The sequence below is a fragment of the Orycteropus afer genome, unplaced genomic scaffold, assembly GCF_000298275.1.
Source record: "Orycteropus afer afer isolate SDZICR_OR568_19922 unplaced genomic scaffold, OryAfe1.0 scaffold00076, whole genome shotgun sequence".
Classification (NCBI taxonomy): Eukaryota; Metazoa; Chordata; class Mammalia; order Tubulidentata; family Orycteropodidae; genus Orycteropus; species Orycteropus afer.
The window spans coordinates 6,202,156-6,226,255 of NW_006921663.1; positions in this window are offsets into that span (position 1 = coordinate 6,202,156).

Sequence of the window (24,100 nt, forward strand, 5' to 3'; positions counted from 1 at the left end):
TTATGCACAGGGAGACAGCTCAGGGCGCAGAAGAGTATGGAGGGATGGACACTGGGAAGAGGTAACTATGGGGAGGAAGTGGGAGGGGAGCTATTGCATTGTAAATTTTGGTCAATGACATGAGACAAAGTATATATGAACTCCTGTATGAAAAGTGAATTTACTCTGTAAACCTTCACCCAAATCAAAATAAAATTAAAAAAAGAAAATAGTGCTGCAATGAACATGGGTGTGTACATACCTGTTCTTGTCCTGGCTCTCACTCTTTAAGATATATACCTAGTCATGGGATTGCTGGGTCAAATGATATTTTTAATTCTAACTGTTCAAGGAATTGCCATACTGCTTTCCATAGTGCTTGTGTCATTTGACAGTCCCACCAGCAGTGTATGAGAGTCCCAATCTCTCCATATCCTCATCAGAATTTGTTATTTTCTGTCTTGTTGAACTTTGCCTTTAGTGCTGGGACAAGATGATATTTCATTGTTGTTTTGATTTGTATCTCTCTAATGGCTAATGGTGGCCAGAAAGTGAGCAGGGTGATTGGGAACAGATAAGGGAGATGAACTTGTCTGTCAGTTTGTCATCCTATGGTGACTTGCATGTTGCTATGATGCTGGAGGCTAAGCCACTGGTATTTCAAATACCAGCAGTGTCACCAATGGTGGACAGGTTTCAGTGGAGCTTCCAGACTAAGACAGACTTGAAAGGAGGAAAAAGCCATCTACTTCTCAATGAATTGGCCAGTAAAAACCTTATGAATAGCAGTGAAACACTGTCTGATATATTACTGGAAAGCTTTATGACTATAGCCCTGAAACATTGATATAGTGCCAGAAGATGAGCTCATCAGTTTGGAAGACACTCAAAACATACCTGAGAAAAAGCTGACTCCTCAGAGAAGAGCTGACCTTAATGATATGGACAGAATAAAGCTTTTGAAACCTACTTTTGCTGATGTGGCACAACTCAGAATGAGAAGAAACAGCTGCAAACATCCATTAATAAGTGGAATGTGGAATGTATGAAGCATGAATCGAGGAAAATTGAAAGTTGGGGAAAAAAAAAAAAAAAAAAGAAATGGAACACATAAAGATCAATATCCTAGGTATTAGTGAGCTGAAATGGACTGGTTTTGACCATTTTGAATCAGAAAACCACAGGATCTACTATGCCATGAATGACAAATTGAAGAGGAATAGTGTGACATTAGTCATTCCAAAGACTGTTTCAAGATCTATCCTGAAGTACAATGCTGTCAGTGATAGGATAATATCCATATGCCTTCAAGGAAGACCAGTTAAGAGTGCTAGTATTCAAATTTATGCACCAGTCACCAAAACAAAAGGTGAGTAAATTGAAGATTTCTACCAACTTTTGTGGTCTGAAATTGACTGAACAGGCAGTCAAGATGTGTTGATTATCACTGGTGATTGCAATGCAATAGTTGGAAACAAAGAAGAGTTAGGTTAGTTGGAAAATATAGCTTTAGTGATAGAAATAACTCTGGAGATTGCATGATAGAATTTTGCAAGATCAATGACTTATTCATTGCAAACACCTTTTTTCAACAACTTCTTCAGATGGAATACACAGGAATCAGATTAACTACATCAATGGAAAAATTCAATGTCTTCAGCTAAAACAAGGTCAGGAACTGATTACAGAACAGACCATCAACTGATTATATGCAAGTTCAAGTGGAAGTTGAAGAAAATTAAAACAAGTTCATGAGAGCCAAAATATAACCTTGTTAATCATCCCTCCTTAATTTAGAGACCATCTAAAGATTAGATTTAATGTGTTGAATACCAATGAGCAAAAACCAAAGGAGTTGTGGGATGACTTCAAGAACATTATCCAAGAAAGCAAGAGGTCATTGAAAAAACAGGAAAAGAAGAAAAGACCAAAATGGATATCAGAAGAGACTCTGAAACTTGCCCTCGAGTGGAGAGTAACTAAACCAAATGGAACAAATGACAGGATAAAAGAGATAAATAGACAATTTCAAAGAGCAGCTCAAGAAGACAAATTCAATTATTATAATGAAATGTGCAAAGACCTGGCATTAGAAAACCAAAAGGGAAGAACACAGTCGACATTTCTCAAGCTGAAAGAACTGAAGAAAAAATTAAGCTTTGAGTTGTAATATTGAAAGATTCTATGGTTAAATATTGAACGATGCAGGAAACATCAAATGAAGATGGAAGGAATGCACAGATTCAGTGCACTAAAAAATAATTGATTGACGAGTATCCATTTCAGGAGGTGGCATGTGATCAAGAACCAATGTTATTGAAGGAAGAAGTCGAAGCTGCACTGAAAGAAGTGGTAAAAGACAAAACTCTAGGAATTGACAGGATATCCACTGAGATGTTTCAACAAGTGGATACCACTCTAAAGGCCCTTGCTTGTTTAAGCCAAGAGATTTGGAAGACACCTACATGGCCTACTGATCAGAACAGATCCATATTTGTACCCATTCCAAAGAAAGGTGATCCCACAGAATGTGGAAATTATTGAACAATATCATTAATATCACATGCAAGTAAAATCTTACTGAAGATAGTTCAAGAATGGTTGCAGTAGTATTTTGACAGAGAACTTTCAATAATGCAAGCTGGATTCACAAGAGGACGTAGAATGAGAGATATCATTGCTGGTGCCAGATGGATCTTGGCTCAAAGCAAAGAATACCAAAAAGATGTTTACTTGTGTTTTATTGACTATGCCAAAGCATTTGATTGTGTGGATCATAACAAATTATGAATAACATTGAGAAGAATTGGAATTCCAGAATACTTATTGTGCTCATGAGGAGCCTATACATAGACCAGGAGGCTGTTGTTTGAACAGAACAAGGGGATACTGCATGGTTTAAAATCAGGAAGGGAGTGCATCAGGGTCGTATCCTTTCACCATACTTATTCAATCCATATGAGCAGCAAATAATCCTAGAAACTGGATTATATGAAGAAGAACGTGGCATCAGGGTTGAAGTAAAACTCATTAACAACCTGTCATATGCAGATGACACAATTTTGCTTGCTGACATTGAGGATGACTTGGAGCACTTACTGATGAAGACTGAAGAATACAGTCTGCAGTATGGTTTTCACCTCAGTATAAAGAAAACAAAAATCCTTGCCAATAAGCAGCATCACAATAAATGGAGAAAAGACTGAAGCTGTCAAGGACTTCGTATTACTTGGTTCTACAATCAGTACCAAAGGAAACAGCAGTCAAGACATCAGATGACCAATTGCGTTGGTCAAATCTGCTGCAAAAGATCTCTTTCAAGTGCTGAAGAGCAAAGATGTCTTCTTGAAGACTGAAGTGCGCCTAACTCAAGCCATGGTATTTTCAATGGCCTCTTATGCATGTGAGAGCTGGGCAATGAATAAGAAAGACTGAAGAAGAGTTGATGGTTTTGAATTGTGGTGTTGGAGAAGAATACTGAGCATACCATGGACTGCTAAAATAACTAAGAAATCTATTCTGTAAGTACAGCCAGAGTGCTCTTTGAAAGCGAGAATGGCCAGACCTTGTCTCACCTACTTTGGTTATTTTATCAGAAGGAATCATTCACTGGAGGAGAATATTATGCTTGGTAAAGCAGAGGATCAACAAAAAAGGAGGCCCTCAACAAGATGGATGGATATAGTGGCTGCAATGATGGGCTCAAATATAGCAAGGATCATGAGGGTGGCTCAGGACCACACAGTGTTTTGTTTTGTTTTGCATAAGGTCACTATGAGTCAGAGACAACTAGACGGCACTTAACAACAGCAATGGCTGATGATTGTAAACATTTCTTCATGTTTGTTGGCCACCTGAATATCCTTTTTGGTGAAATGTCTATTCATCTCTTCTGCTGACTTTTTAATTGGATTATTTGTGTTTTTGTTGTTAAGTTGTTGTAGTTTTCTATAAATTTTAGAGATAAGTCCCTTGTCAGATATATCACTGTTGAATTTTTTTCCCAATCTGTTGGTTCTCTTTTTATTCTGTTGGAGAAGTTTTTTGAAGCACATAAAAACTCAATTTTTAGAAGGTCCCATTCATCTAGTTTATCTTCTGCTGTTTGTGCATTCTGGTTTATGCTTGACAGTCTATTTAAATTGTTTTTGTTGTTGTTATGTGCTGTCAAGTTGGACCCGACTCATAGCGACCCCTCCTTGGGTTTCCAAGGCAGTATCACTATGGAAGTAGATTGCCCAACCTTCCTTCCGAGGAGTGGCTGGTGGGTTTGAACCGCCAGCCTTCTGGTTAGCAGTCAAGTGCCTTAGGCACTACGACCCCTAAGTGTGCCCCTAGTTTTTCCTTGAGGAACTTTATTGTTTTAGGTTTCACATTTAAGTCTTTGATCCATCTGGAGTTAGTTTTTGTGTATGGTGTGAAGTATGGATCTTGTTTCATTTTTCTATAAATGAATACGCAGTTTTGCCGACACCATTTATTAAAGAGACTATCTCTTCCCCATTTAATTGATTTCAGCTCTTTGTCACAAATCAGCTGACAACCAGTCCATGCATCTATTTCTGGGTTCTCAATACTGTTCCACTGGTCTATGTGTCTGTTTTTATACCAGTACCAGGCTGTTTTGAACACTGTGGCTGCATAGTATGTTTTGAGATCCAGAAGTATGAGCCTCCCTACTTTGTTCTTCTTCTTCAGTAGTGCTTTGCTTATCTGAGGTCTCTTTCTTTTCCATATAAAATTGGTGATTGGTTTTTCCATATCCTTAAAGAATGTTGGTGGGATCTGGATTGGGATTGCATTGAATATATAGATTGCTTCGGGTAGTATTGACATTTTCACAATGTTCAATCTTTCTATTCATGAGCATGATATATTCTTCCATTTATGTAGCTCTCTTATGGTTTCTTGAAGTAGTCTTTTTTTATTTTTGTTTGTAGAGGTCTCTTGTGTCCCTAGAGAGATTTATTCCTAAGTATTTCTTTCTTTTTTTTTTTGGTAGCTATTGTAAATCGTATTGATTTCCTTCCTTATTTCCTTTACAGCAATCTCTTTGCTGGTGTAGAGGAATCAAACTGATTTTTGTATGATTTTGTATCCCACCACTATGCTAAATCTCTCAATTAGTTGTAGTTTTTTGTTGTTGTTTTTGTTTGTTTGTTTGCTTTTATTTGCTGAGTCTCTTGGGTTTTCTAGGTATAGGGTCATATCATCAGCAAATAGGGATAGTTTAACTTCTTCCTTAACAATTTGAATGCCTTTGATTTCCCTTTCTTACCTTATTGCCCTGGCTAGGACTTGCAGTGCAATATTGAATAGAAGTGGAGATAGAGGGCATTCTTTTCTGGTTCTTGTTTGCAAGGGGGATGGTTTCAATCTCTTTCCATTGAGAACAATGTTGGTTGTTGGTTTTGCATATACATCCTTTCTTATATTTAGGAATGTTCCTACTATTCCTATTTTGCTGGGAGTTTTTATCAGGAACAGGTGTTGGATTTTATCAAATGCCTTTTCTGCATTGATTGATATGATCATGTGGTTCTTTTCCTTTGTTTAATTTATGTGGTGGATGACATCGATTCTTTTCCTAATGTTATTCCATCTTTGCTTAACTGGTATGAACCCCGCTTGGTCATAATGTATTATTTTTTGGATATGTTGTTGGAGCTAGGATTTTGTTGAAGATTTTTACATCTATATTCATGAGAGATATTGGTCTGTAATTTTCCTTTTGAATGATGTCTTTCCCTGGTTTTGGTATCAAAACCTGTTCAGTTTCTTCTTTTGTTATGGGTCTGTTCAACTTTTCCACCTCAATCTGTCTTAATTTAAGTAAGTAGTGTGTTTCTAGAAATCCATTTCTTCTAGATTTTCAAATTTTATGTATAATTCTTCATAGTATCCTGATGTTATCCTTTTAAATTCTGTTAGTTCTGTTGTGATGTCACCAAATTCATTTCTTATTCATGTTATTTGTATTCTCTCTCTCTTTTCCTTTGTTAAATTTGCCAATATTTTGTCAATTTTATTAATCTTTCCAAAAACCAACTTCTAGTCTAGTTGATTTTTTCTATTGTCTTTCTATTTTGTGTTTCATTTATTTCTGATCGAGTCTTTATTATTTCTTTTCTTCTGACTGTGGACTTTTTTTTTTCTGCTCTTTTTCTAACTTTTGGAGATGTTGGGTTAATGTATTGATTTTGGCTCTTTCTCATTTTTTTAATGTGTGTATTAATTTTTATAAATTGACTCTGATTACTGCTTTTGCTGTGTCCCAAAGATTTTGGTATGTTGTTTTTTCATTGTCATTTAATTCAAGGAAATTTTTATTGCCTTTTTTATTTCTTCTATTACCCAGTCTTTTGTAAGAAGGATGTTATTCAGTTTCCATGTGTTTGCTTTTTTCTGCTAATCTTCCTACTGTTGATTTCTAATTTGATAGCACATTATTTCAATGTTTTCAAAATTATTAAGGTTTGCTTTGTGACTTAACATAATGTGCTATTGTGGAAAATATTCCATGTGCACTAGAAAAGAATGTATATTGTGCTGTTACTTGGTGAAGTGCTCTGTAGATGTCTATAAGGTCAAGTTGGTGGGTTGTATTGTTTAGCTCTTTGTTGCATCTTTGTTGAGTTTCTTTCCAGTTGTTGTATCTTTGATTGAAAGTGGTGTGTTAAATTCTTCTACCAAAACTATGGAGTCATTTATTTGCCTTTTCAATTCTGTTAAAGTCTGATTTATGTATTTTGGAGCTCTTTTACTGGGTTATTCATGCAGTTTTTTATCATGTTTTTACTTTATACATTTCATGTGGAAATTTATGTCTTCTCCACATTTTAGGACATCCTTGCAGATAGTTAAACCAATTTTTGATTGTTTCACTATCTTTTGATATATGTATTTCAGTGATACCTTAACTTTATTCCTTTAATTCTCCATACTACATCAGGGGTCATTGGACTCAATTTTAATTTTTCAGTTTTTTTTTTTTATTTTTTAGTAGTTTCTAAGGATTAATATTAATATTCTTTCTTATAGTGCTTCTGACAATCTAAGAGAAAAAGTATAGATTTTAAGAAAAGAACAAAATTCATTCTAGGAGGTCCCAGTGGTCTAGTTTGTGTTCCACTGTTTATGCATTTTTAGTTATGATTGATAACATATTTACGCCATGTAGTAGTGTCCCTAAGTTATGGTTTTAGGTTTACATTTAGGAAATATTCTGATAATTGAGTTAAATATTCATTATAATTTAAAGTCCATATACTTTTGATTTTTAAAGAAAAAAAATTATACATATATTTTGTCTACTAATAAGTGTGTTAATTTTTGCCATTTAAAGGAGATATTCAATACACCATATTTAAAAGATTTATTAGAAGGAATTTATTTGAAATAGTAAAAGTTTTATTTGTCTTGCTAAAGTTCAGTAATTTGAGGTTTTTAGGAACTTCAATGATAAATAGCAAATAAAACATAGAATTGGAGTTCTTGCCATTATGGTAACAAAATTTTCCTTCATGGTTTTTAAAAAAGCAGAAGTTTTTATAAAGATAAAATCCTAAAAAGGATTATTAATTATTTAGATATTGTTTCTCAGTAACCTGTGATAAATTCCTGAAACCTTTGAAACTCCTTGAAAAGCTGCAAAGAATTATTATAAAAAAGGAAGAATGCGGAAAAGTTTTATTTAATAGGTTATGGATTACCTGAAATGTGTTGTCAATTCAAGAGAAATGGTTAATTCTTTTTTGGGTTAAAAACTTAAGTTAGTGTTTCCTCTCTACTTCTAGACAACAAATACATGATATTATGTCATACTTTCAGTTATTTTAACTGCTAACTTGGTCACAACTTTGGATCTTTTGAAAGTGGCGTTAAAGTGGGTTTAACTGCGAGTATTACTGCAAATAACTATAGAGCTTAATTTAAACTATAGATGTTTAAAGACTTGATGTTGTTGTTGTTGTTATGTGCTGTTGAGTCGGACCTGACTCATAGCGACCCCTGCTTGGGTTTCCAAGGCAGTATCACTACGGAAGTAGATTGCCCCATCTTCCTTCTGAGGAGTGGCTGCTGGGTTTGAACCACCAGCCCTCTGATTAGCAGCCAAGTGCCTTAAGCACTATGCTACCAGAGCTCCCAATAGTTTTGGTAACATAGTATTATGTCTCAAGATAATTATGTGTTATATTTTAAGCTCTTTGAAAATAAGGTTAATCATTATATTTAGAGATATTATTGTTTAAGTTGCTTTTGATTTCAAATTGACTTTATTTGACTTTACACTGGTTCTACAATTGATTTACCATCAGATCTTTCACTTTTTTTAAAAAAATATTATGGCCATATTGTTTTGTTACCTACAGAAAAGCTTGGCTTTGCTGACATCCTGAAATTCTTGACCAAATATTTCAAGAGAAGATTGGACTATATTGGACTAATGTAAAAGACTATGATATTTTGAACATGGATCCTACTAGACTGAATCCAGATTTCCAGAACTCTGGTGTAGAACGCGACCAGTTCACAGACGGCAGTGCAACTGATCCAGAATCTCAGGAAAAATAAATAATAAATAATAATAAAAACACCAAAGAGCTAAGTGAACTAAAGGATTACTATGAGATATCTTTAGGGATGTTGCTGATATTTTAATATTTTATGTTTCTGGATATAAGAAATCATTTTGTTTTTTCCTTTCTCCTAAATTATCTAATAGATATATTGTTTTCACCTGCTGATTGGTTCTTGTTATGCTATCCCTAGATGTTTATATATAACTGTGGTGGTTAAGTTTGTATGTTGACTTGGCTGGGCCTGGTTGAGTGGTTGGGCAGCTCGTGGTGGTTATTTCCCATGATGGGACTGTAATAGACTCCATGGTGGGATCTACTGTGAACAGCTGAGTAGCTGCCTTAGGATGTGTTCTGCTTCCTGTATATAAGAAGAATCCTTGGGGAATGGTCTCTAGCTTAAGGCACACTTGAACCCTGTATGTAGCCATGTCATTGTTCAGCAGCCTGCCATGCTCTGCCAATCTTGGGACTTTCAATGGACTTGAATTAATGGCCTGCGTGTGATTTGGTAACATCAGACTGTGCCTTTTCTCTTATCAACCTTGGGCTTCTCAGCCTCAGCAGCCAGCAGCGGTCTGAATGAAAAAAGCCTCTAGCTCCAGTAGGCTGGGATCAGGAGGCAGAACTGAAGCCAAGTTTGCGGGGTTTTTACCCAGCCCCTAGAGCCTGGCACTTTGAATTCAAACATAAAGCCTCTAGACTGTAAGAGAAAAAACTCCTGTTTGTACAAGCATCCCATTTGTGTATATTCTTGTCAGAGTGGCACTAGGTAACCAAAACAATAACCAATTAACCAAGAGGGAAAATTGGAAATATGAGAAGAATCTAAAATTGAGAGCCAGAGAAACCTTAAAGGAAATGAGAAAACTCTTAATCAATATAGTGCTATTATCTACTGAAATAACTAGTTCTTGCATTAAAAATAATATTATCATCAGACTTTAAACAGGCTTAGATAATATAACTATAGTTAGAAACTTCGGTTGATAAATTTAGCAAAGTTATAAAGGCAGTAACTAGAGAAATGTCTAAAGTTCCAACTATGATTTTTTAAAAGTACAATAGCATTAAAATTTCCTGCTAAGTCTCCCAAGGAACAGTTTTTACTTTAATCAATGAATTTTGCTGTATCTATTAATACGCAGTCTGACGTTCTTCAGAATGTCTTTACTGCCAAAGCACGTGAAATTAGTTACTGATATTGTTTATGTATAAACAAATGCCTTGTGGAACTTGTTCCCTCGGTACAAACACCTTATGGTTCTGGTTTTGTGGGTCATTTCAGCCAATTGGCCTAATATTGTTAATGTTTCCAGAGTTCTGGCTTTCATGGAAGTTGGGTAACCCAAACAGATTATTGCCCAGATCATTGTCATTTTGAAACTCAAGCCTTGGAAAAACTGACCTAAATGCCATTTTTGAGTCAAACACTGGCCAAGATAAACTAAGTGAGACAATTTTGCTCTGAACATTGTGATCTTTCAAAGAGTTCAACCTGTTTAGAGAAACAGAGCCCAAAAAGAATTCAGACTAGGCATTAGGTTCAGAGTAAAATCAGTCATTATTGAAATGCCTGTCTAATGCTTGTATCAAACTGTCACCACTGGCATACAGAAAATTACTTATCTTGAATAAATTAGGTCCTCAGAGGTGAAAGACCTCACCTTGAGTTGGTCTTTTTGGGCAACAAAATGGTTCATCCAATGTGACCTTACCTTGCAATTACCCTATTTAAATCACAGAAGCAAAGTGTCTAAGTGGGAGAATACTCTTATGACAATAATCAAAGTATTTATGGAGAAATTCATCATTAGAAGAGAGGAAAATATGTGCTAGGATAAGAGCATCCCAAAACCTTAAAACACTCACTCTAAATAAAATGTTTGTCACAAGGTTTGGCTCAGACTACATTCTGTCTTGATCTCTCATTCTGTTTCTGAGACAATGTTCCATGACAGCAGGATGAATAAGGGAGGGGCAATTTTGCCCTGGGGAAGATATTTTAAACATATTAAGTGAAGATATCCAAAGCCTGTATTATCTTCCTGATTACATATCTTTAACAACCCTTAACTGAATGTGTTTATTCTGCTTTTGGTCATTCTCATTTTGGCCTTAGTTTACCTGGACTTTAGATAGTCATTGTAAGGTTCCATTGCTGATGCTGAGAGAAACCAGGTCAGAGAAATAGAAAAGGAGAGTTTATTTAAGAGATGCAAACATCAAAGCAAATGGGCTGACTCTCTGCACTAGAGAGACCAGCCCATGATTGGCTGAGTTAGGGTCTTTTTATTCTTCTCTCTGAACTCCTCATTCCTTTGTCTGGAGGTTGAAGATGTCATAGGGTTTAGTCAGCCAAATCCTGTGATCAGCTTGTTCCTTCCTTTGGGTCAGTTTGTTCTTTCTTTATGGTCATGGTGCCCCTATAAGATAGCTTTTTACAAGAGTCAGACAGTAGTCATTAACTATTTTTAGTAGTCTGAAAGTCTGGATTTTTTTTTTTTTTTGGTAACATTTCATTTTGGCTGAGTGTAAATTATCATGAGGTTTGATTTTATTAACCCTTCAATTGTGAGGTTTGATTTTATTAACGCTTCAGTCATAATATTTTCCTAGATGAGAGAGGCTTTTGATCTTCGGGCCTGATTCCACACCAAAATGCATAGGAGAAGACATCAGTTAAAGTACTCATTAGAACCCACAGGAATACACCAAAATTTGCTTTCCTCATCAATCTACATGCAGCTGACCTAGAAAGTGTTAAAACTTAAAACATTTGTTACATACTAAAGCAATTCTTTAATACTTGAAACTAAAGTGCCATAATGGGCAGAAACAGACAAAGTTTCCCCAAGTCACAGACCTTTAGGTCTTTGGATTTTGTTTAAATCTTTACTACTTTTGAAATTTCTTTATGTTGTAAATGTGGGTTTATTTGACTGGTAAGAATTTTCCATACAAACTATCGATATATTTGCTATTATTAGATTTTCAGGATTATTACTCTTGTCTTACATAACTTTAAGTTTGGTAGACTAATACCTTTCCCTGACTGAATGAATGTTATTTAAATTATTGCTTTATGCTTTTTTAAAAAAAAAAAAAAAAAAAGATTGTTTTATCATTTAAATTGTTATTAATTAATTTGTATAATAATTCAAATTATTCTGTAGGTAAATGTTTCCATATTTAACTGACAAACTTTCCTTTATATTTTTCTCATTAGTATTTTAATCTATACTGTTGACTGAATTACACTAGTCATCTGTCAGTTTATCATACAGAGATGGCTTGCGTGGTGCTATGAGGCTGGAGGCTATGCCACTAGTACTTCAGATATAAGCAGGGTCACCCATGATGGACAGGTCTCAGTGGAACTTCTAGACTAAGACACAGAGGAAGAAAGGGGCCATCCACTTCCCAAAGACTTGGCCAGTGAAAACCTTATGAAAAACAGTGAAACACTGTCTGATATATTTCTGGAAAACTTTTATTAATAGCCTTGAAATATGATCTGGTATAATGCTGGAAAATGAGCCCCTCATGCTCTCAAAAGGCACTCAAAAAACAACTGGGGAAGAGCTCCCTCCTCAAAGTAAAGTCAACCTTAATGACACGGATGGAGTTAAGATTTTGGGACTTCTATTTGCTGATGTGGCTGAAAATAGAAATAAATAGCTGCAAACATCCGTTAATAATTGAAACACAGAATGTAAGAAGTATGTATATAGGAAAACTGCAAGTTGTCAAAAATAAAATCAAACCTATAAAGATCAATATCCTAGGCATTAATGAGCTGAAATGGACTGGTTTTGGTTATTTGAACAAGACAACCATATGATCTACTATGCCAGGAATGACAAAATGAAGAGGAATGGCTTGGCATTCCTCTTTACAAAGAGTGTTTCAAGATCTATCCTGAAGTAAAATGCTGTCAGTGATAGGATAATATCCATACACCTCCAAGGAAGACCAATCTATCATTAGTCAAATTTATGCACCGACCACCAAGCCAAAGATAAGGAAATTGAAGATTTTTACCAACTTCTCCAGTCTGAACTTGACCAAACATGGAATCAAGATGTATTAATTATTGCTGGTGTTTGCAATGCAAAAGTTTAACAAAGTAGAATCAGCAATAGTGAGAAAATATGGATTTGGTGATAAAAATGATGCCAGAGATCACATGATAGGATTTTGCAAGACTGATGACTTGTACACTGAAAATACTTTTTTTTAAGAGCATAAAGCATGACCATACACATGGACCTATATAGCCAGACAGAACACATAGGAATCAGATTGCTACATCTATGGAAAGAGACTATGGAGACTGTCAGTACCTTCAGCCAAAAACACAAGGCCAGGAGGTGACTATGGAATAAGCCATCAATTGCTTATATGAAAGTTCAAGTTAAAGCTGAAGACAATTAAAACGAGTCCAGGAGAGCCAAAATATGACCTTGATTATATCCCACATGAATATACAGGCCATCTGAAGAATAGATTTGATGCATTGAACACCAATGACTGAAAACCAGATAAATTGTGGAATGACATGAAGAATATCACACACGAAGAATGCAAAGGTCATTAAAAAGGCAGTAAAGGAAGAAAAGGCCAAAATGGATTTCAGAAGAGATTCTGAAACTTGCTTTTGAACAGAAAGTAGCTGAAGTAAATGGAAGAAATGACAAGATAAAAGAGCTGAACAGAAAATTTAAAAGAGCAACTCAGAGAAGACAAATTCATTTATTATAAAGAATTTTGCAAAGGCCTGGAGTTAGAAGACCAAAGGGGAAAAACACGCTTGGCATTTCTCAAGCAGAAAGAAAAATTCAAGGCTTGAGTTGCATTATTGAAACATTCTATAGGCAAAATATTGAATGATTCAATAAATATCAAAAGAAGATGGAAGGAATACACAGTCACATACCAAAAAGAACTGGCTGATGTTCCTCTATTTCAGGAGGTGGCATATGATCAAGAACCAATGGTACTGAAGGAAGAAGTTGAAGCTGTACTGAAGGAATTGATGAAAAACAAGGCTCCAGGAATTGATGGAATATTCATTGTGATGTTTTAATAAATGGATGCTATGCTGGAGGCACTTACTTGTCTATGCCAAGAAATTTGGAAGACAGATACCTGGCCAACTGACTGGAAGAGATCCATATTTGTACCCATTCCAAAGAAAGGTGATCCCACAGAATGTGAAAATTATCGAACAATATCATTAATATCACATGGAAATAAAATTTTGCTGAAGATAATTCAAAATGGTTGCAGCAGTATATTGACAAGGAACTTCCAAAAATGCAAGTTGAATTCAAAAAGGATGTGGGACGAGGGATATCATTGCTGATGTCAGATGGACCTTGGCTGAAAGCAAAGAATACCAGAAAGATGTTTACTTGTATTCAATTGACTATGCAGGATCATTTGACTCTGTGGATCATAACAAATTATATTTAACATTGAGAAGAATTGGAATTCCAGAATACATAATTATGCTCATGGGGAACCTGTACATAGACCAGGAGGCTGTCATTCTAACAGACAAGGGGATAGCACATGGTTCAAAATCAGGAAGGGAGTGTGTCAGGGTTGTGTCCTTTCACCACTCTCATTCCATCTGTATGGTGAACAAATAATCCAAGAAGCTGGCCTGTATTAGGAAGAATGAGGCATCATGATTGGAGAAGGACTCATTAACAACCTGAAATATGCAGATGACACAACCTTGTTTGCTGAAAGTAAAGATGACTTGAAGCACTTCCTGATGAAGATTAAAGACTACAATCTGCAGTATGGATTACACTTCAACATGAAGAAAATGAAAATCCTTACAACTGGACCAATAAGCAGCATCAAAATAAATGGAGACAAGATACAAGTTGTCAAAGATTTCATATTACTTGGTTTTCCAATCAACACCAATGGAAGGAACAGTGAAGAAATAAGATATCATATTTCACTGAGCAAATGTCCTGCAAAAAACTTCTTTAAAGTGATGAAGAGCAAAGATGTCTCTTTGAAGACTAAGGTGTTCCTAACACAAGTCATGGTATTTCCAATATCCTCATATGCATGTGAAAGCAGGACAAGGAATAAGGAAGACCAAAGAAGAGTTGATGCTTTTGAGTAGTGTTGTTAGTGAAGAATACTAAAAATATCATAGACTGCTATAACGAACAAATCTCTCTGTAAGAAGTGCAGCCAAAATACTCCTTGGAAGCAAGAATGGCCAGACTTTGTCTCATCTATTTTGGTCATGTTGTCAGAAGGGATGATTATCTGGAGAAGGATATCCAGTTTGCTGAAATGGAGGGTCATGAAAAAAGGGGAAGGCCCTGGAGATGGATTGACACAGTGACTGCAACAATGGGCTCAGGTATAGCAAGGGTTGTGAGGCTAGTGCAGGATCGGGCAGTTGTACAGAGGGTCGTTATGTGTTGGAGCTGACTTGACGGCACCTAACAACAACAACAACATTAACTGAATTAATGACAGAATTATCAAATATTGTATGAAGATTACTTCTAATGTAATTTCTTAGAAAATTAACATACTGCTTATGAAATGAGTCATACATATTGACAAGATATATTTTACAAATGGATTTGAGTTCCCACTTTAAGGTTTGTAGTATAACCATAGACCAGGTAGTTCTTCCAATATGGCCCCTGCGCCATACTTGCCCTCATAAGATATTCACTGAAAACTGGGTGCTAGAGTGAAACATAGTGAAGAAATTAGATGGTGCCCAACTATCTAAAAGGATGATAGTACTTGGGGTCTTAAAATATTGTTCTAAAACAATATTTTTGTTAATAAAACAATAATTATAATAATATTGTTTTAATAATAAAACAACAATAATAATTTTTGTTAGATAAAACCTATCTAAAAGAGTCAACAACCAGTCTATGCAGAAAAAAGCTCACCAGTCTAAGTGTGATCAAAGGATTTTAAATTAAATCCATGATCAGAGGAGGGAGCATATTACAGCTTGTGGTAGTTATGTTTGTATGTCAACTTGGCTGGGCCTGGTTGAGTGGCTGGGCATCTGATGGTAGTTATTCTCCATGATGAGACTGGCAATCAACTCCATGGTGGGATCTACCACAAGCAGCTGAGAAGCTGCCTTTGGGATGTGGTTTGCTTCCTGTATATAAGGAGAGGCCTTGGGAATGGTCTCTAGCCTATGGCACACTGGGACCCTGCATGTAGCCATGTCGTTGTTCAGCAGCCTGACATTCTCTGCTGACCTGGGGACTTACAATGGACTTGAATGCCCTGCCATGTGGTCTGGTAACATCAAGGCTGTGCCTTTTTACTTGTCAACCTTGGGGTTGGCAGTCTCAGCAGCCAGCAGCTGTCTGAGTGAAGAAAAGCCTCTAGCTTCAGTGGGCTGGGAACTGGAGGCAGAGCTGAAGCCCAAGGCTAAGGGGCTTGAGCCTGGCACTTTGAACTTGAACTTAAAGCCTCCTGAACTGTAAGAGAATAAACTCCTATTTGTTCAAGCATCCCATTTGTGGTTGTCAGAGCAGTGCTAGGGAACCAGAACACAGCTTAAAGTCTGAAGCACTTGGTTTATGGAAAGCTGTAGTCTACAGTGGGAGCCCTAACTCCCTTTTGAGTTGACATAAGTTCAGACTTCATTTGAGTTCTTTCTGACCTTTAAACAAGCTTTACGGCTATGCATAGACAAGGCCAGGACAGATCTAGGAAGGAGCAGTTTGACCTCAGGAAGAGTGTAGTTGAAAGCAGATTGTCCTCACACAAAGAAACAGGGAATTTACCTGGCATGTCCTTATCTAATTTGAATTAAAAGTTGGGGTTCTGGTATGATCTTCTAGCCAGTACCCTGTAGCTATGACTCAGGGCTGCATGGTCATGAGTCAGTCCCTGAGCACCACGTAGTCAGGTGATCAAGCCCCAGAATTCTGTAACCCTTTTTAATTTTAAATTGTGTACTTCCCTCAGTCATGATCCTTTCCCTGCTTCTGTAGTCCCACCTGTGACAGTGATGTATGATGTATTGATTTGCCACCAGTTGTGATCTTGTGATGATTTCCTTTGTACTCTATCAAACATAATAAACAACATGACTATGACTTAGCTGACTCCATTCAACTTCTATTCTGTATGCGTGCTGATGGAGTTCCTAATCCTGGATGATTGTCTTTGTTTTGTCTTACTCCTGTCTAAGGCTTAATAAAAATGGTTTCTATAGAAAATAATAATAATTTTAGGATGTCCCAGTCTAGTTTGTCTTCTGTTTGTGCTTTTTTAGTTATGTTTGATAGTGTATTTATGCCATATATTAGGTCCTTATATTTGCTCTTATTTTTTCTTTGATAATCTATTATTTTAGGTTTTAGATTTATGTCTTTGATCTATCTTGAATTAGTTTGGTATATGGTGAGAGATTTGGATCCTGTTTCATTTTTCTGCAAATGGATATCCAGTATTGGGAACATCGTATGCTTAAAAAAACCATAATCTATTTAGTGAGTTTCAGCCCTTTGTCAGAAATCAGCTGTCCATAGGTGGATAGATGTACTTTTGGGGTCCTAATTCTGTTCCTTTGGAAGAAAGATGGGGTAATATACATCTGTAGTGATAATTGCCTCGGAAACCCAAGGAGGGGTCACTGTGAGTTGGGTCCAACTCAACGGCACATAACAACAACAAAAATTCTGTTCCACTGACCTATGTGTCTGTCATTGTACTAGTACCAACTGTTTTGACTACTGTGACTGTATAGTAGATGTTGAGATCAGAGAGTGCAAGACCTCCTACATTTGCATATTGACTGTTTCTTTCCTTTCCATATAAAGTTAGTGATGAGTTTTTCCATCTTTTTAGAGAATGATAATGGAATGTGGAACAGGATTGCATTATTTCTACAGATTGCTTTTAGTAGTATTGTCATATTTACAATATTAAGTCTTCCTACACATTTACATAGGTCTCTTTTAGTTTCTTTTATTATTGTGTACTATACTTTTCTTTGTATAGGTCTTTTGTGTCTCTGATTGGATTTATTCCTAGGTACCTTATCTTTCATGTGGCTGCAAAAAGGGTGCAGGGGCAGCATCTTCCTCTGACCTTCTCTAACTTCACAAGTGGGAAACACAATCACCATCAGCAGCCAAGGCTGACTACTCTGAGGTGGAAGTCAGGCATGCCACCACCCTCCATCTTTTTACAAATCCTGACACTAGCCATCTCTCCCACAGCACTCTCTACTTTTCTGCTAAACTCACTGGTGTGGAGTCGATTCCTACTCATAGAGACCCCTCCTTGGGTTTCCAATGCAGTATCTCTGCAGAAGTAGAGTTGCCCAGTCTTCCTTCCAAGGAGTGGCTGGTGGGTTTGAACTACCAGTGTTCTGGTTAGCAGTCAAATGAATTAGACACTATGCTACCAGAGCTCCCAGTTTTCTGCTAGGTTTGATGATTCATTGCAGTGGTCACACAGAACTCACAGACAATACTTGTGATTATGAGGTTTACTAAAGAAATAATAGGCTACATACAATTCAGGTTCAGGAATGATCAGGATACAATTCTTCAATTAGGACAGCCTTCTTTCAACCATACCCTCTGGCATGCCTCTCTTTAGCCCTTGGTCTCTCATCCTGGCCTCTACCCTACTAGGGCAAGTGTTAGAAAGCTCTTTTAGCTCTGCAGATACATGCACCTAGATGCACCACACTCTACCAGCAAAACTCCTGCTCAAAGTCACTCAGCTTTCTCACTCCATGAGCCAACAAGCCTGCTGCTCTGTCTTGTGCCTCTTCGTTTCACTATCTGTCTCTCAGCCAGTAATCTCAGCCTGTCATCTCTACCAGTTTGTTTTTTTTTTTTTTTTCCCAGTCCAGCTGTCAAGAAGGTCCAGCTCAGGGATCTTGGGTCCAAGAAGGAACTTCATTCCACCTCCAGCTCTTCTTTTTTGAAGTCGGTGAGATTCTCCTCATCTGCCCCTAGGAGGGCTCATTTTAAGCCTAGCTGAATAGCAAAACTGACCAATCACTAAATTAGAGTTCCAATCACCTTTTCTCCATGGTCTCTTCCCCTCAAGGATGCCATATACCTTATTTACATTATTAGCAAGCAAACCAATCCCTTTGGTGGGCCACAAGTACCTTATATTTGCATAATTCCACTGAGTCATCTTTTTGAAGACTAAGTTGTGCCTAACCCAAGCCATGGTATTTTCAATCTCCCACTCTATCCAGGATCTCCTGCACTGATCCCCCTCTAAGTGGTTGACCGTGGTAGCTGGGCACCATCTAGTTCTTCTGGTCTCATGATTATATAGGCTAATGTTTGCATGATCCACTAGTCCCTTGGATTCATTGTTTCCATGCATCTTTGGTTTTCTTCATTCTTCTTTGCTGTGGAAAAGGAGAGACCCATTGTTGAATATACATGGCCACTTGGAAGCTTTTAAGACCCTAGTTGTGACTCACCAAAGTAGGATGTACAGCAATGTTTTTGTGTAGTATGTTATGCCAATTGAGTATGATGTCCCCTGCAACCATGGTTCCAAACCCACAGGTCGAACAATTCACACCATCAGGGTAGTTGATTGTACCTAAGAAATTATCATAACTTTGCCCCTTGTTAGCTCTCTTATATGTATGGACATTCTTATAGCACATACAAATATGTATATAGAAATATTGTCTGACAATGTTATATATGGTCATGGGTATATTTCCTTTTGCCTAGACATACTTGATCATTCAGAATAAGGGTATTTTATAAGAATTTTTTTTCTCAAAGTTAAAATTGATGAGTAAGCAATATTCTTCTAATAAAAAGGTAATATGATTTTCTCATCTATTTAGCCAATCAACAGGAAGAAGGACATCATAGCATAATATTTTGCAACCAAACCATGGATAATCCCATTTTTGCTAGAAGGGTGAATGATCACATCCATTTGTACTTTATCATATTTTGTACTTGATTCAAGCAAGTTTGCTATAATTAAATTGTAGTTACATTTTTATTAAAGAAAAATTTCTTATTAAAATTTCTATGACTTATTGTAAAATGACATAAAATACTTTAAACACTAAATAAAAATAACATTAGACTTAGATGGTCAATGGCTACAACTGTTTTTCCTGGCAAATTGGGGGTTAAGCTGCATATATTCTAAATGAGAGAGTTTATGTGTTCTTATGGATTTTCTGGCAAATCTAATAAAAATGTACCTTTTTTTTGTCTTCTAATATTGCTATGAGGAAAAAAATGCATGTTTCTTGCTGCTATCTGTGGACTTGCAGGATATAAAAAAAGAGAAGTCAAGGAATCAAAAGGAGTTGACTTACATTTTCTCTAAGTGTATTTGTGTTTGACATTCAACTTCCACATTTATTTTATATGCTATATAACACTATTGAGTTTGGCATTTGAAGACAAAAGATCTCTTGATAAGATTACTAACCAGGTTGGTTTCTAAGCTTTTTATCAACACTTTTCAGAACATAATCCCTAGTTCATCCAAGGACAGTAACTTCAACACTCATAACAGCAAGAGAATAATGGAAAAGCATTTCTTGTTGTTTCATGAGAATGTGCCAAGTCAAAATTCCCTTTGTGCACCCACATAACCAATGATCAAGATCACCATGTCAGTTCCAATACAGTGCACATATATTTTCACTCATTTGTAGACCTGTAATTGCTTGCACTGAGATCATGCTTTTATCTTAAGAAACATCCATTAAAAACTCTTATTTGTTGTACACATAAGAGTAGACCCCATTTAAGTTGTTGAACAAAATTTATCAATCCAATTAAATTGGCTCTAAAGCCATTCTGTGTAGCAGAGGTCTAGATGTACTAGTTCTTTTCATTATGTGGTAGCAAAACACATCCAGCAGTCCCTCAATACTGCTCATGCATGTCAAGGAGGTTTAGTCATATAGACAGCTCAGTTAAATCTCATCTACCTAGTTTCTGTTCATTAAGCACTCTCAACTTCTGAACCATTAGAAGCAAGAATCAAAATTCAAAAGTTTTATGCTATATAGCTTCCAGTTTGGCCCAATCTGTCTTCCTGTTGAAAATTCTAAACTTATCCTTCATGTGTCCTATGATATTTGCAGCTGTTGCTCCTTTTGCTCCTTCTTAAGGGTGGAAAACTGAGAGCCCAGGCCCAAAGTAAGGAGTTCTGGTGTTGCAGTGGGTAAGGCATTTGATTGCTATACAAAAGATTGGTGGTTCGAACCCACCAGCTACTCCATGGAAGAAAGAAAATGCAATCTGCTTCCATAAAGATTTACAGCTTTGGAAAAACATTTGATGTTGCTATTAATCAGAACCAAACCGATGGCAGTGAGTTTGAGGTTTTTGGAGTTCTTAAGTCATGTTCTTTACTTCTCTCCAGTATGCTTGATTTTCCTAAAAATTATAATTGTATTTTTAAGTTAATTATCCAATGACTATTTTATAGGAGAAAGGATATAAGGAAGTAAATACATTATATAGCAAACAATACAGATGAACTTGATTTTTCCAATTTAAGAAATATTTTGGGAGCTCTGGTAGTATAGTGCCTAAGCCATTTCTCTGCTACCCAGAAGGCTGGCAGTTCAAATCCACCAGCCACTCCTCGGAAGGAAGAGTGGGCAATATACTTCCATAGAGATACTGCCCTGGAAACCCAAGGAGGGGTCGCCAAGAGTTGAATCGACTCAATGGCAATGAGTTTGGTGGCGTTTTTTACTATGCATTTAAGCATTGGTGGTTCCATGATATAATTCTCATCTTCCATGAGGAAGACCTGGTTAGATTCCTGCCAATGCACTTCATGCATACCAGCTCCTGTATTTCAGTGGAGGCTTGTGTGTTGCTATAAGGCTGCAAAGGTTTCACTGGAGCTTCTAGACTAAGATGGACTAGGAAGAAAAGCCTGGAGATCTACTTCTAAAAATCAGTTAACAGAACCCTTATGGATCACAATGGTCCAGTATCACAGGGATGACACAAGACTGGACAGCAGTTATTCCATTTTGCATAGTGTCTCCATAAGTTGGGGCCAACTGGATAACATCTAACAACACCGTTCATTAGGTTCTGTGTTAGTGTCCTGGGAGAGATGAAATAGAAAAAATAAATGAACAATCAAAACAATGCCATAAATGTCACAATAGAAGTTCATATCAGACTTTAGCATTCAATGAGGTCAAGAAGGAGGAAGAATCAAGCTTTCATGTGAGTGCACAGGGAAGGTGAATATTATTAAAGCCCTACTGTTCCAATCATGTGTCTATTGAGTTGAGAGTTTGCTCCTTCTCCAAGTGATTGTGGATCATCCTTTCTTTCTAGGCTCCTGTTATTTGTAACTGTTTTTAGACCAGAGCTGCTTCTGTGAAATCACTCTGATAATTATCTTATCTCTTGGAACAATATGATATTTTGTTTCTTCCCAGGTCTCTCCTACCTAGCCTCACATCTCATTTCTAGGGTAAACTAATGTCTGTAATATTGGGACCTTTTCTGACTAATTTGCTCTTCTTCAGTGATTGTTATTAACTACAACTCCTCTGTCCTTTGAAGAAATCCACATGTCACCTCATTCCCACCTCATTTAATTTCAACTATCTCTTTTCTCTTCATATGAAGGCCTGTGCCATGGAGCAATATAAGATGCCTGATAATTTATCGGTAAGTAAACATTTTATACCCATTTTTACATTTGGAAACTTTTAGAACACAAAAACATGCCAAACAACCCTATATAGGAGATGATTACTATACATGTATATTTCAGGGATTATTTAAAAATATATATATATATATATATGGCCTTGATGAGTTGAATGCATGTTAGGTTGAATGCATGTTAGATTCACACTCTTGGTGTTTTTGTGTATGTGTGTCACGTGTGTACTTCAGTTTTCAAAGAACAAGTGGTTTATACAAAGAAAAGAATTCATACAAGGCAAGCTAATTCATAAGAAACAACTCAGAGGAAACAAATTAGACATGGTGGTGGATGTAAACCTAAAGAAATATTATCATTTTACTTTAAACACCCAGAACATTGTTTTCTTTTCTGAAGATTTCAGAAACAAGAGACAATAATACTGTGAAGGTAAAGAGAAATCCATGTAACTATAAAAGTATTATTTGTGGAGGTCTGATCCAAGCAACCACATTGGCGTGTAACTTGAACTTTTCAATCTGAGAGCAATTAAATCCAACAAAAGATGCCTTAATGAGACAGGACCACAAAAAGAAAGGTATATTAAAAGAAAGTTTGTTTTTGAGTCTATTGAAGATCATTATTTTCACAGGTAGGCTTCCCTGTTATATTTACTACTAGTATCAGAGAAGGACATTGGGGGTTCAGTGGTAGAATTCTCACCTTCATTGTGGGAGATCTGGGTTCTAATTCTAGCCAGTGTAGCTCAAGGACATCCAACATCTGTCTAGCAGAGGAGGCTAGTGTGTTGCCATGATGTTGAACAGTTTCAGCAGAGCTTCCAAACTAAGATGGACTAGGAAGAAAGGCCTGGAAATGTACCTCTGAAAATTATCCAGTGAAAACTCTATGGATCACAAAGGTCTGACCGAAAACTAATCACAATGATGGCACACAACTGAATGGTGATTCATTCTATTGTGCATGGGTTCACCATCACTCAAGTACCGACTCAACAGCAGCTAACAACAGTAACAACACTAAGTGGTTGACTATTGAAAAATCAGAAAGTAATTGTGAATAGTTAAGTAAAAAATAACTTAATGAACTATTAATACTGCAGAGTTGCCTTTTGAGTACTTCATTAAAAAAATCAAACAAAACCATTTATACATGAGAATATACATAATCTGTAGATTTTTCTTAGCATGCTTTTCTTCTTAATGGATTCTAAAATGGGGCAGTTCCTTTCACTAATGGAAGTCCATGGACCTTAAACCTTTATCTACTATATTTACTATAAACAGTTGGATGGGTTTGGCATTTTCTCTTTAATACAAAGAAAGATCCAGAACCAATTTTATTCAGTGGAAAATGATTTTTAAATGACAAATAAAACACTTTTACTCCAGACACTATTGATGGAAGCTTGCACCAAAGTGGACTCATTTGAACAAACAGCTTATTCAAATGATTTGACCTTATTTACTAATTCTTAGAAATAAATACAAAATAAGAATCTGGGAGGAATACAGAATCACTACAAATATTGTTGCCAATCCTTTCTCTGCCTTTTCTCATATTAGAGTGTATTTCACTGTAGATTCTTTTTTCTATTATTATTACAGTACTTTTTCTGTACTTTTCTATTCTGAAAAAGTCATTGGACTAGTGGAAAAGAATGTTTTTACCTCAGGGCCCAACTGAAACAAATTAGGAATTAAAGTTTCTTTCTTTGAGAGAATAAAGTCTGGAAAATTCCTAAATTTTCTTTGAGTTAACCCCAGGGTATACGACAAAAAAGAATTTTGATATTTTGGAAAATATAACTCCTAGTAACTTCTTCATCTGGGAAATAGAATGGC